The sequence below is a fragment of the Canis lupus genome, chromosome 9, assembly GCF_011100685.1.
Source record: "Canis lupus familiaris isolate Mischka breed German Shepherd chromosome 9, alternate assembly UU_Cfam_GSD_1.0, whole genome shotgun sequence".
Lineage (NCBI taxonomy): Eukaryota > Metazoa > Chordata > Mammalia > Carnivora > Canidae > Canis > Canis lupus.
Genome location: NC_049230.1, coordinates 56,573,849 through 56,589,006, shown reverse-complemented (window position 1 = coordinate 56,589,006; position 15,158 = coordinate 56,573,849).

Below are 15,158 nucleotides of genomic sequence, written 5' to 3'. Positions count from 1 at the left end.
AAGAAATAAGTTTCCAGCTTAAAGAACTCAGACCCTCACCCCACAGAACAAATTTATACAGTATTTAAAAAGTATAAGAGTGCCTGGGTGGCTCAGTCAGGTGAGCACCTGACTCTTGGTTTCAGTTCAGGTCATGATCTCAGAGTCCTAAGATCGAGCCTCGAGTCAGGCTCCATGCTCTGTATGGAGTCTGCTTATCTCTCTCCCTCTGCTCCTCCCCCTCCTTGCTCTCTCTCTCTCTCAAATAAATAAATAAAATAAGTATTTTATGAATAAATAATAAATAAAAGAAGTATTTTATTTATTTAATCATGAGAGACTCAGAGAGAGAGAGAGAGTGAGAGAGAGAAAGGCAGAGGGAGAAGCAGGCTCCCACAAGGAACCCAATGCAGGACTTGATCCCTGATCCTAGGATCTCACCCTGAGCTAAAGGCAGATGCTCAATCGCTGAGCCACCCAGGCTTCCCAAATAAAATCTTTAAATAAGAAGTATAGAAGTTTCCTTTGGGCAAGGGATAATACTAGAAAATTCATGAATTAATGACACCAATAGTGCCTATGCTAGAAAAAGGCTGGCAAACACATTTGTTGATTCTACTATTGGTAAGAATGGCCTCTCTGGATCTCAGCACAGGTTAGTATTGCTTCCAGACCAGCTGGTGAAGCCTAGGTTTTAGTCCAAATTGATGGTGGCCACTGGTCCTTGGAACTTCACATTCTGCATTTTCTGGGAAACCAGCCTCACCTGGGCTGAGCTGCGACCGCCACCAGCTTTAAAGGTTCACATCGCTGATCACCATTTTTCACAATGTCCAGGCAGGCCAGTGCCCATCACCCAAATACTCAGCGGCTGGTGGTCAACTGGCAACCCCTCACTGATTTGCCACCTCGGGGTGGGGTGCTACTCCTGGCTTGAGTATCCTGCAGTGGATCCGCCCTCTCCATAATCACTATGATGGAGAGCACGTCAATGGGTTTATAAATTTTCTCAAATCTTCTTAGACGTCTAGATAAAAATCACACCCTTCTTAATACTTCATCTTCTTTTAAGTGCTTCAAACATTGGGGCATCTGGCTGGCTCAGTCGGTAGAGCTCGTGACTCTTGATCTCGGGGTCATACATTTAAGCCCCACATTGGGTGTAGAGATGACTTAAAAATAAAATCTGAAAAAGAAATGCTTCAAACATCTTCCAAACAGACAAACTGGATTAGAATGACCACCAACCTCCCTGTTGCACTATTTTTAGGCTGTAACAGAAGTGTCTAGGGATCCCTGGGTGGTGCAGTGGTTTGGCGCCTGCCTTTGGCCCAGGGCGCGATCCTGGAGACCCGGGATCGAATCCCACGTCGGGCTCCCGGTGCATGGAGCCTGCTTCTCCCTCTGCCTGTGTCTCTGCCTCTCTCTCTCTCTCTCTCTGTGACTATCATAAAAAAAGAAGTGTCTCTAACATTGATAATGAGAATTTTTCAGTTCCTCGTGATTCCCATACTTGTGTTCTACCTTTTGGAGGTTACTGTCATTTTGCCTGACCTAAAAGAGGAAAGACACCATGTCAGGCAGCTGAGGTTCAAGGGGCAGGGTTGCGCCTTCCAAGCAACATCTACCCATGCCCGTGCTGACTGAGCAGGGCTTGGAGAGAAAGGTCCTCAGGCTGCAGCAATGAGACTTCCCCAGGTCCATCTGGTCTTGCAACCTAGTGCGTCTCCACCCTCTTCATGTCCCGGGCCAGGTAGCTGTGGCCAGGGGGTCTGTGAGCAAGCCTGGCTTCAGGTGGGGGGGGGGGGCTCCTCTGTTAAGTAGAGGGCCAGAAGGACTCAGAAAAGGGGATTGTTGTGGGCTCTGCAGACGCTGCAAAATGGGGATGTCTCAGTGGGGCTTTTGCTGTTCTCTACAGTTCATTCTTTAATTTTTAAAGTGCGAATTTCGGGGCGACCCCGGTGGCCCAGCGGTTTAGCGCCGCCTGGAGCCTGGGGCGTGATCCTGGAGGCCCGGGATGGAGTCCCACGTCGGGCTCTCTGTATGATGCCTGCTTCTCCCTCTGCCTCTCTCTCCCTCTCTCTCTGTCTCTATGAATTAAAAAAAAAAAAAAAACTTTATTTGAAAAAATAAATATATAAAGTGCCAAGTTCAAGAACCTCCCTCTTGTGGTAAGGAGGAATCCCCAGAGCAAAGGAAATCTGCTGGAGCACCTGCCCCCAGGGCCTTCTCAGGGACTCTCCCAGAGCCATCTGCCATATTCCTCGATAGGCAGGCAAAGACCCACCGCGATGTCTGGAAGGGCGTGCCTCTAACTCTGCCGTCAGAAAGCAGGGCGATGCCACCTCAGATGTCCTGCCCATTCTTCACACCCACCACGTCCTAAAGCTACCTGGTATCTCTCCCACTCCTTAGTTAGTCCTACACTTTCTTGCGTTTGGGGGTTTTATTTATTTGTTTATTTCTGCAATTCACCATATGTAAATTTTTATAGCTTTATTGAGATCTACTTTATATACCCTGAAATTCATCCATTTAGCATACGATACAAGTGGTTTTGGTTTTTTAATTTTTTTTTTAAGATTTTATTTGACACACACAGAGAGAGAGCACGAGGAGGGAGGAGGTGCAGGGGGAGAGGGGGAAGCTGACTCCCCACTGAGCAGGGAGCCCGGCTCAGGGCTGGATCCCAGGACCCTGGGATCATGACCTGAGCCCAAAGCAGACGTTCAACCAACAGAGCCACCCAGGCACCCCAGTTCAGTGGTTTTTAAAAGCCACGGAGTTGTACCACCATTAGCAGTATCTAATTTTAGGACATTTTCATCATTCCCAAAGAAATTCCATACCCATTGACTGCCAGTCCCCATTTTCCCCCAACTACCAGCTACTGATCTTTGGGTCTCTACTGACTTGCCTATCACTGACATTTCATATGAATGGAATCATAACACGCGGTCTTTGTGACTTGCTTCTTTCATCCCCACGTTTTCAGGGTTCCTCCATGTTGTAGCATGTACCAGGCTTCACTGCTTTTTATTGTTGAGTAATATTTCATGTATCCATTGGGCTGTATCCACCTTTTGGATATTATGAATCATACTGCTATGAGCACTCCTACCAGTTTTTATGTGGACACATTTTTTCATTTCTTTTGGATACATGCCTAGTAGTGGAATTAGGCCTTTTAACTTTCTTTTTTTTTAAGATTTTATTTATTTATTCATGAGAGACAGACAGAGAAAGAGAGAGAGAGAGAGAGAGAGAGAGAGGCAGAGACACAGGCAGAGGGAGAAGCAGGCTCCATGCAGGGAGCCCGACGTGGGACTCCATCCGGGGACCCCAGGATCATGCCCTGGGCCAAAGGCAGGCGCTAAACCACTGAGCCACCCAGGGATAACCCTGCCTTCTAATTTTCATATGAAATCACCTTCCCTCAAATTCTCTAGCTTCCAGAGCCATTCTTCCTTGTAGCATCCAAAGCTCAGCCGTGCAAGCCCGCATCCTGCCCCCTCCTCACGAAATGACTCGCTGATTTCCCTGGCTCCAGAAGAGTAGGAATTTGGAGGGATGCTTATGGGCTCTGTAGATCCATCTCCTCATAAACTGACCTATGGCTTCAGGGGTTTCTGCCAGTCATCCCCGGCCGCCTGTCACCTCTTCTCTAGGATACTGTGGCTCTCTCCCCTCATTACGTTGCCCCAAATTTTGACATGCCCCAAATTCTCCCAAAGCAAGGCTAACACCAGGCTGTAATACTTAGAATTTCACTAAAACCTATGGAGGTTTTGGTGGCGGTGGAGAGCAGAAGGAGATCTGGAAATGGTGGGTAACATTAAGACTAGATGTACCCAGAGAAACGAGAAGTTTCTCGCCAGACATCGCCAGAATCTCTCCTTGAATACTGAATGAGTGTATAAGCCATGTCTTCCCTCTATCCACAAGGATGGAGATGCCTTGGCACAGATGAATGCCCGACCCATGCGTTCTCCATTTCCCCCTCTCTTCCATCCTCGTTAGTCTGACATTTGGCTCCTCTTGGCCCAGGGGTGGAGGTCAGGAAAGACAAGTAAGGGGAGCAGGGAAGCTGTCTGTCAGCAGGACTCAAGAGCTGCCATCATGCTCTCTAGGCCTGGCAGGAGTTCAAGCTGACTTTCTTTCTTGGGTCTTTACACGGGTTCTTCAAAGATCTTTAATCATAGGATTGTTCCCCTGAGCTCTCTTGGCTCAGGCAAATGCTCTTCTACTCAGGCTGCTATCTTACCCCTTCCTCAGCTCTGAGAAACTGGCAATGCTGTCAGCTTTGCTCGACTGTCAGATGTGCATCCAGCCCCCCGCCCCATGCAGCCCTGTTGGTAAGGGTGAGGACAACTCTATATCTGGTTCATGAGAAGCATCTATGTATCCTTAGCCATGACCAGCCAGAGAGTGAAAACCACTCACACAGACACCTCTCCCTTGGTACCAGCAGACCCTCAGCCCACCTTAGCTCTTAACACTTCTCAGGTGGGCTTCAGATACAAGTCTGCCGTGGGCCTTTGCTTCAGGGAGTACATATTAAGCTTTCCAGATGGTTCTAATGAAGCCTCTCTTCCTAGGCTGACCAGTTCCTTGCCACAGAGACTCCCTGAGTGTCCCACAGGGAAGCTGGTCTCCTAATTCCCATCCATACCTGACTACCTGATGTCCATCGCTTAGGGAGTGGCCAAAACTTCCATTTCAACATCCTGTAACCTGGCTGTTGGACTAACAACTAACAACACGAAACCTAGAGCTACAGGGAAAATAGTTAAAAACTTCCAGAAGGAGAAAACAAGTTACTGACAAGAGAAAGTATAACAACTTGTCAATGGCCATCTCATTTACGACACTGAGTGTTAGGTAGAAAAGATTTGAGAGTCTGAGGAGAAAGAACCAGTGATGCCAGAGTGCCATAACCAGCAGAATAGTCATATGAGAAGGAAAAAGAAAATTTCAGACCTGTATCACATTGGGCTCCCTGCAGGGAGCCTTCTTCTCCCTCTGCTGTTTCTCTGCCTCTCTTGCTGTGTCTCTCATGAATAAATAAAGAAAATATTTTTAAAAATTATTTAACTTTCAATGTATCCTTCTGATAAAGCACAATTTAACTAAACAGCTTCCAAAGAGATAGCCAAAGATAGCCACCATAAATTCTTTCCTTCTCCATAAACAATGACCTACACATTGGGTGTAGAGATTACTTAAAAATAAAATCTTAAAAAAAATTTGGCTCAGTCAGTTCAGTGTTTGCCTTCAGCTCAGGTCATGATCCCAGGGTCCTGGGATTGAACCCTGGTGTCAGTGTCAAGCTCCCTGCTCAGTGAGGAGTCTGCTTCTCTCTCTCTCTTACTCCCTCTCCCTCTTGCTTACTCTCTCTCAAATAAATAAATGAAATCTTAAAAAAAAAAATTTAGAGACTGATCCTTAAAGTATGGCGGCTAGCTGCCCCAAACACAAGTGGAATTTACCTGGCCTCTTAAATGCTAAATCTGGAACTGACAAATGTCATTTCCTCTGCTTTCTATTGGTCAAGGCCAGATACAAGGCTGATTCATTGAGAGGGGAAATAGACCCTATCTCCAGGTGGGTGGAAGGTCATTGTTTATGGAGAACAGTGCAAGAGGGTTCCCATTTCTTCACATCCTCTCCAACATTTGTTGTTTCCTGTCTTGTTAATTTTCACCATTCTCACTGGTGTGAGGTGGTACCTCATTGTGAGAACCAAAATTTGAATGCAGACAACCTAACACCATAGTTCTTGCTCTCAATCACTGAGTAATTGATTAATCATTAATCCGAATCAGACATATGGACAAAGATGCTGAAAATAATATATAAAACAAAAACTGTAATATGAAGAGACTTTTTAAAAATCACGACCAGAGTAGGAGATTTTAAAACATCTGTCTCAGAACTTAACAGATCAAATATTTTAAAAATTATACTGGGGACGTTTGGGTGGCTCAGCGGTTGAGCGTCTGTCTTCGGCTCAAGGCGTGATCCTGGGATCCAGGATCCAGTCCTGCATTGGGTTCCCTGTGGGGAGCCTGCTTCTCCCTCTGCCTATGTCTCTGCCTCTGTGTGTCTGTGCGTCTCTCATGAATAAATAAATGAATCTTAAAAAAAAATCATATTGACTCACTAAATAACAAAATTAACAAGACGGTTTTAATATATCTAGATGGAACTGGAACAAGGAATACCTTTTTCCCCAAATGCTCACAGGACATAAAAGCAAATTGATTAAGTAATGTGTCTCAAAGTAAACCTCAATAAATTCCAAACAGTAGAAACTACAATTTCTACAAATCAATAATAAAAAGACAAATGACCAAACAGAAAAACGGGCAAAGGATAGGAAAAAACAGTTTACAAATAAGTATGTATAAATGACCCAAAATATATAAAAAGATGCTCACACCTCCCTAGCCAACTCAGAACTTGAAATCAATTCAACAAGATTTTTTTTTTTTTTCACCCAACAGATAGGGGGAAAAAACCAACTCAATTTGCAAAATCTACACTTGGCTGCTTCTGGTGCTGGCCAAGATAAAGTGAGCCATTTTGGCTAATCTTTCTGTCTCATTACAAGGGAAAGTTCTGGACAAAAGACAAAAGGCAATTGCCTGAGGACACTTAAATTGGCAAGGAGGCCTAAAACTTGAAAGATGACTCTCATGGATAAATTTTCATGGATAAATTTTGTCCTTCTTTTCTCATTCACCTTTCACCCTAGGGTGGCTCCAACACAGAACAGTGCAGCAGAGGCAAGCAGCAAAACCTCCAAGAAAAACCCATTTTTCCTAGACAGAGAATTGTTAAAAGAGGCCTCTGTGAGTCAGAGTGTGGAGTCTCTTTTTCTCTTTTCTCTCTCTTGATCTTTCCCAAAGGTGAACCAGTTGCAAAATTCCCCTTTGGTGGCAGACGTAGTGGCAAGAGACACCTAAAACCCCAAGAGAAAACCCATCTTTCTTGCCAGATGATCCAAGAAAAGGGACCCTTATCACTTAAGGAGTCTAGGGAGTAACAGCCTTATGCTCTTCTCTCAATCTGCCTGCATTGCTCTGAGGGTGCCCAGGTCATATAGAGCTATGCAACAGCACAGGTGGCTGAAACCCTAAGAAAAACTCCATGTTAGCAGCCAGAAGACTAGTCTAAATGCACTGATTGAGACACAACATTGTCCAATTGGATTGAATACACACATGCAAAGCACAGCTACATGCTGTCTATAAGACACCCACTTTAATTACATACATACAAGTTAAACATAAGAGGATAGAAAAACTTATACCACGTAAACATTGATCAAAAGACAGCTGGAGTGGGGCACCTGGATGGTTCAACTCAGGTCATGATCTCAGAACTGTGAGATCAAGCCTCACATCTGGTTCTACCCTAAGCATGGGGCCTGCTTAAAATTCTATTTCCCTCTCTTTCTGCCCTATCCTTACCCTCGCTCGTGTTCTCTCTCTCTCACAAAAGACGGTTGGGGGGGATCCCTGGGTGGCGCAGCGGTTTGGCGCCTGCCTTTGGCCCAGGGCGGGATCCTGGACACCCGGGATCGAATCCCACATTGGGCTCCCGGTGCATGGAGCCTGCTTTTCCCTCTGCCTATGTCTCTGCCTCTATCTCTCTCTCTGTGACTATCATAAATAAATAAAAATAAAATAAAAAAGACGGTTGGGGTAAGTATATTAATAGCAGACAAAGTAGACTTCAGAATAAGGAATATTATCGCTTGGTTAGATTAAGAGGGCTATTATATCATAATAAATGGCTAATTCACCAGGAGGATATAAAAATCCTAAATGTGTATGCATATAGTAACAAAGTTTCAAAATGCATAATGCAAAAGCTAATAGAACTAAAATGAGAAACACAGAAATCCACTATTATAATTGGTGAGTTAAACACTCCTCTATTAGCAAACAAAAAAATTAAACAAAAATTAGCAAGGGAAAAAAATTAGCAAGGATAATAAAAGATCTGAATATCACTATCAATCAGTGTAGCCTAACTGACATTTATAGAACACTTCATGAAAAAAAGAGCAGAATATACATTGTTTCAAGTACACATGGAACATTCACCAAGATAAACCTATCTTGGGTCATAAAATAAACTTTAATAATTTTTTGGAATCAAGGATCATAAAATGTTCTCTAACCATAATATAATTAAACTAAAAATCAATGAAAGACAAATATCCTTTAAAATCCCCCAATACATTGAAATTAAATAACACACTTCTAAATAACCTGTAGCTCAAAGACGAAGTCTCAGGAAATTTTATAAAATATATTGAACTTGGGCAGCCCCAGTGGCGCAGTGGTTTAGCGCAGCCTGCAGCGGGGGGTGTGATCCTGGAGACCCGGGATCAAGTCCCATGTCAGGCTCCCTCCCTGCACGGAGTCTGCTTCTCCCTCTGCCTGTGTCTCTGCCTCTGTGTGTGTGTGTGTCTCATGAATGAATAAATAAAAATCTTTTAAAAAATAAATAAAATATATTGAACTTAATGAAAATGAAAATACAATATATAAAACTTTGTTGGAGAATGAGGACTGTCAAGGGCTAATGGGGGACAGGAAATGAGTTGGGGAAATGGGTTTAGAGTCTCAGTTATGAAGCACAAAAAAGTTCTAGAAATCTGCTGTATGACAACATGCATATAGTTACCAATACTGTACTGTACACTTAAAAATTAATAGGGTAGGTCTCATGTTGTGTGCTTTTTGCCACAATAAAAAAATGTAAAAAAATAAAAATAAAAATAAAAAATAAATAAAAAAATTAAAAAATGTGTAAGATTCAGCTAAAACATTAAAGAGGGAAGTTCATAGTATCACATTGCTTATATTAGGAAAAAAGAAAGAGAGAAACATGTCAAATGAGGCATATAAGCTTCCATCTTGAGAAATTAGAAAAGGATCAAATTAAGCACAAAGCAAGCAGAAGAAAAGAAATAATAAAGAGCATAAATCAATGAAATTGATAACAGAAAAATAATAATTAATGAAATCAAAGGCCAGTTCTTTGAAAAGATCCATAACATCAGAGCCTATGGGTTATTGCCAAAGCTATACTCATTTAATGACCTTAAATGCTTTTTTTTTTAACAAACAAGAAAGATTACAAATAAATGAACCACCATTTAACTCAGAGAATTTGAAGAAGACAAACAAAATAAAATGGAAGGAAAGAATTTGTAAATATAAAATCAGCAGCTGCCTAATTTAAATCCCAGCTCCACCATGTGTTAGTTGTGTGTCCTTAGGCAAGTCATTTACTAGTTTTGTGGTTCAGTTTCTTCGTCTGTAAAATGAGATAATAATAATCCCTAACATAAGGATGTTATGAAGATTACGTGAAACAATATAGCTTGAAATAGTGCTCAGCATACAATAAACACTATATAAATGTTTGCTATTATATTTCTCTACTGCTGCTAATACTAATAAATTTCTGGCAAGTCTGATGAAGAAAATAAAAGAAATAAAATGCATCATGATTAAAATGGGATTTTAAAAGAGAACTACAGAGAAAATTTTTAAATTTTGTTTAACACTATGTATTGGGATCCCTGGGTGGCGCAGTGGTTTAGTGCCTGCCTTTGGCCCAGGGCGCGATCCTGGAGACCCGGGATCGAATCCCACGTCAGGCTCCCGGTGCATGGAGCCTGCTTCTCCCTCTGCCTATGTCTCTGCCTCTCTCTCTCTCTCTCTGTGACTATCATAAACAAATAAAAAATTAAAAAAAAAACACTATGTATCACTTTATGCTAATAAATCTGAACTTTTCTAGGTAAATGTAAATTATTTCAGGAAAATAAAAATGACAAATTAACTCAGTAGGGAAAAATCAGAGACTAGTAATGTAGCAAATAAGTTTTTTTTTTTTTTTTTTAATTTTTATTTATTTATGATAGTCACAGAGAGAGAGAGAGAGAGGCAGAGACACAGGCAGAGGGAGAAGCAGGCTCCATGCACCGGGAGCCTGATGTGGGATTCGATCCTGGGTCTCCAGGATCGCGCCCTGGGCCAAAGGCAGGCGCCAAACCGCTGCGCCACCCAGGGATCCCTGTAGCAAATAAGTTTAAGACAATTGTCAAAGGCTCTAGGACCACATGGTTTCACAGAGGAATTAGCAAACATTTTAAGAATGGCAACTGCCTAAATTCTTTCCAAAACTTCCAAAGCATTGAAATGCACTAAAAATATGGAAAATTTCCAGTTCAGCTTATGAATCTTGTATAAACCTGATACCAAAAGCAATTAAAGCACAAAAAGGGAGAGATTACCTAGATGCAAGAATTCTAAATAATATATTAGCAAAGGGAATCAAGTAAAAAAGGTAACCCATCATTACTAGGTTTATTTTTGGAAAGCAAGCTTAGTTTAATTCAAGCGTGTGTGTTTTGGAGGCAAACTGTCAGGTTCTGGCTCTGGCTTCACCACCTACCAGGAAGTGGCTGGGTAACTCAGATAAGTGATGTAACCTTTCTGTGGTTGTTTGCTAGTTTGTAAAATAGAAATAATACTATCTTGTTCAGAGGGACGGGAGGATTACATTAACATAATTCATTTGACAACCTTAGCCAAGTGTTTGGTACATAATAAGCACTCAACAATGGCTAAACACTAGTATTAATTTAAAAAATAATTCTCAGGATCCTGGGATTGAACCCTAAGTCAGGGTCCTTGCTCAGTGGGAAGTCTGCTTGTCCCTCTGCCTCTCCCCCTGCTCATGCTCTCTCTCACTCTCTCTCATTCATAAATAAATAAATAAATAAATAAATAAATAAATAAATAAATCTTCTAAAATAATAATTTAAAAACCCATTGATGATGCAGTTGGCAATTGGCTTTAGCTCTCCTCTCAGACCAACTTCTCAACCAGCGGTCAACTAAATGTCCTAATTTCTGAGTGGGAGGAACAGTAAAGAAGGTGGACAGGTCAGGAATCACAAGGAGCAGGGAGGTAGAGGGAACATCCCTGTGTTCCCAGTCTTCTTCCAGCCCAGCTTCCCTAAACTGGCTTTACAAAATTAGTATCAAATAACCAGGGGATTCTTAGAATTGTTGCTCTTAACCCAGAAGTCTTAGCCGGCCAAAGAACTCAGAATCATCCTCATGGATATTTAAGTCACAGCAGGGAACAGCTACCAGAAGGCAGCAAAGGACAGCAAGAGCAGGGACATATGGTATGCTACAGCCAGACCCTGGGAGCCCCCCAGCCTGCTGGCTGCTCCATTTCATCCTGTTCATTCCATCCTCATATGATCCTGCTGTTAGTTACCCCGCTGGGTATCTTGACCAACACTTAATGCATTGTGGTGAACTTCCACTATACAAATTTATTTATTTTAAAGATTTTATTTATTTATTCACGAGAGACACAGAGAGAGAGGGGCAGAGACACAGGCAGAGGGAGAAGCAGGCTCCATGCAGGGAGCCCGATGCAGGACTCGATTCTGGGATTCCCGGATCATACCCTGAGCTGAAGGCAGATGCTCAACTGCTGAGCCACCCACGCACCCCCCACTATACAAATTTCAAAACAGGAAATTATGTGACCATCTTCATAGATACCTAAAAATCACTTGATCAAATTCGACTTTCCCTTCTATATTTTTTCTTTTTTTCCCCCTTCTATTTTTAAAAAATATTTTATTTATTTGACAGAGAGAGAGTGCATAAGCAGGCAGAGCGGGAGAGGGAAAAGCAGACTCCCTGCTGAGCAGGGAGCCTGACACAGGGCTCCATCCTAGGACCCTGGGATCATGAACAGAAGGCAGATGCTAAACTGAGCTACCCAGGTACCCCCCTTCTATTTTTAAAGAAAACTCGGAGTAAATCAGAAATTGAAGAAAATTGCCTTACATGACAAAAGACGATTTGTTCACTCCCCTCAAAATTCATTTCCCAGACGCCACAGCAAACGTACTTATTGGTGAAATCTTAGATCAGCTATTCCAACACTACCCTGTTAGAACACTGTTCCAGGGGATCCCTGGGTGGCTCAGCGCTTTAGCGCCTGCCTTTGGCCCAGGGCGCAATCCTGGAGTCCCGGGATCGAGTCCCGCGTTGGGCTCCCGGCATGGAGCCTGCTTCTCCCTCTGCCTGTGTCTCTGCCTCTCTCTGTCTATCATGAATAAATAAATAAGTAAATCTTTTTTAAAAAGGTTCAATGGTCAAATTAATGCAAGATATTTTAGTCTTGGACATCCACAAGACATGTTAACATCAAATTTTCTGATCATTGCAAAATTAAAGAAATAAATTTGCCTATGTTTAACTCAGAATATTCTAAAGTTATTTGGGCCCCCAAACACTTCCTTTCTCAATAAAACTATCAGCATCTTGCAGACCAGTTTTGGAAGCATCACATTTGAGTCTTCCTACTGGAGGTAGCAACATTTCAAGGATGCCTGTTGTCACATCTGATACTTGTTTTCATTCTGAAAGTTCCAGCCAAGAGAACAAGATAACAAAGAGAAAGGAGGGGTATATATCTTGGCAAGAGAGAGGAAAAAATATATTTGTAGATGATGTGTTTGTCCACCCTGAGAAGGCAACAGAATAAGCTGGAAAACCACAGGAACTAATTAAAGCATTGAATACAGAGGATAAGAGCAGGTGATAAATATACCAGGATCAATGTCTATCCCCTACACCAGCAATAACAAGTCAGAAAGCACCAGGGAAAAAAAGGAATATACTTAGCAAAATATGTGCAAAGATATATGCTGAAGTTGGATGAAGGACATTAAAAAAACAATCTTGAATCGATGGAGAGATGGATCCGGGTCTTGGACTGTATTGTAAAATTGTCAATCTTCCTTCAAGTAATCTATAAATTTGATGTGATTTCAATAAAATCTCCACAGCACATTTTTATCTTAAGAAATTGGTTCTGCAGTTCATCTGATAGAATAATTGCACAGAATTTTCAAAAAATTTGGGAAGTAAAAGGCTATGATGGGGAGGGAGACTTGCCTTACAAAGTTAGTTTAAATACTATAAATAAACTAATTAAAATACTGATAGAAAATTTGGCAAATACCAACAGAGTTTAAGAGAGAGAGAGAGAGAAAAGTCCAATATGGTACAATTGTAGAGGCAGGAACCTGTCACTCTTAATTATATCAAGAGGCAAATGGATCCTGACAAGGTCCCCTCACAAACAGGCTTTCTAGCTGTTTGCCTTCTTCCAAAATAGCTGGCCTCGCCAGAGGAAGATACAGCCACCCAGCCCAGTGACCACATCTGCCTTACAGGTATGGAAGGGGAGTGGAGGCCAGGGGCTCCTGCAGCCTCCAAAGCAAAGTCTGAGACAAGGCCCAGGGTGTATGTAGTTTGTTTGGGGTGTGATCCCAGGAATCAGGAGTGGGGAGCAGGAAGAGTAGGGGAGTGGCAATGTAAGGATACATTACTGAGCTTGCACCTGTCTATAACAGGGGTTGACTCCTCCAGGGCCCCTGTGAAGTGTGCAGAATGCCTCCCAGGGGGTGGGGGAGGGCCCTGCCTCCACTAGGGGGGAGGATGTCCTCAGGTGCAGTCATTCCCTGCATTTCCAGGTGGCACTTGAGTGCAGCCTGAGAGCCATGGCAGTGGAGGAGGGAAAGACATGTGGAATGCACTAGAAGTGGGATTCTCAGCTCCAGGGGAGGCTGAGCTTGTATGGAACTGTCCACCGCAGCTGCAGCTGAAATCAGAACCCAGAGAATGGAAAGCAGGGCCCTGGATTCCCTGAAAGGGGCCCTCTGTACTGCAATGTACGGCCGCCCTTCCCTTCTGGAACCTGCCTCTCTTCTGAGCTTCGGTTCCGTAAACAGGATTGACGCTCTGACATCACATGTGCCTCAAAGTCAAAGAAGCCAAAACTGAATCATTACCTTTATGTCAAACCAGTTTCTCTTCCTAATTGTCCTTCCCAGTATCCACCCAAGTGGAAAACCTAAGACTCACCCTTGGCTTCTTCCTGCCTGCCACTCTTCATGGCCCCCTGGTCACCAAATCCTGTGGATTCAACCCACTTTCTTCTTGCCTCCCTCTCTCCCTCCCTTCATCCCTTCCTTCCTCCCTTCCTTCCTTCCTTCCTTCCTTCCTTCCTTCCTTCCTTCCTTCCTTCCTTCTTTCCTTCCTTCCTTCCTTCTTTCCTTCCTTCCTTCCTTCCTTTCCTAACAAACTAGCCCAGATTCAAAGAACACAACTGAAGACTTCCCATGTTGATGACAGCATGCTCTCATACTTTAGTGACAAGAAAGAGGGCATATTGATTACCTTTTGCAAGGCAGTGTGGCGAATACATCAAGAGTCACAAGTGTTCTTACCTTGTAAGCTAGTTAACCTTATTCTAAGAATCTGTCCTGAGAAAATAGTCCTATACACAGAAAAAGCTTTCTGTATAAAGACATTCAAGACACTATTGTTTATACCAGTGAAAAACCAAAACAACCGACAACCATGATGAAAAACTAGATACAACCTAAATGTTAACACTAGGGTGATGTTTAATTGCACTATTGTTCCTCTCTCCAGATGGGGTACCCTTCAGGGTTGCTGTTCTCCCGGTGTCTGCCCTGCGCTGCACTGTCTTCTCATCTCATGCCACACGCTCTGCACGGCCTGGGTCACTATCTACATTGATCATTCCCAAATCTTTACTTTTCACCCAAATAGCTTTCTTGAACTTCTCCTCTGTATATCCAATAGCCAACTAGATGTTGCACTTGAATAGCCCAAACCCACTTTGACCGCAAGAGTCCCTAACTAAATTTCATGCCATCTTCACTCTCTGCAGCCAGGTGTCTGAACTCAGTGGATGGCACCACGATTTTCCTGCATGTGTTAGCTAGAAATATGGATGTCCACTCTTTTTCCCCCTTTCTATAACTAACTCATCACCAGCTTTTGTTGATTCTCCAGAACATTCATTTGTCTGTATCCCACTGCCACTAGCTGAGTTCAAACCACTGTCACTTATTGCCCTAAGAGCCTCTTATCTGCTCTCCCCACTTCCATCTTGCGTCCTCTAATCTCTCCCTCATGATGGAGCTAGAATGGACTTTCAAAAACACAAATCCGATTATGTCCTGAGAACATGGATATTGGCCTTGCTTCTGAAGCCATTAACATGGCACTTTGCAGTTACTA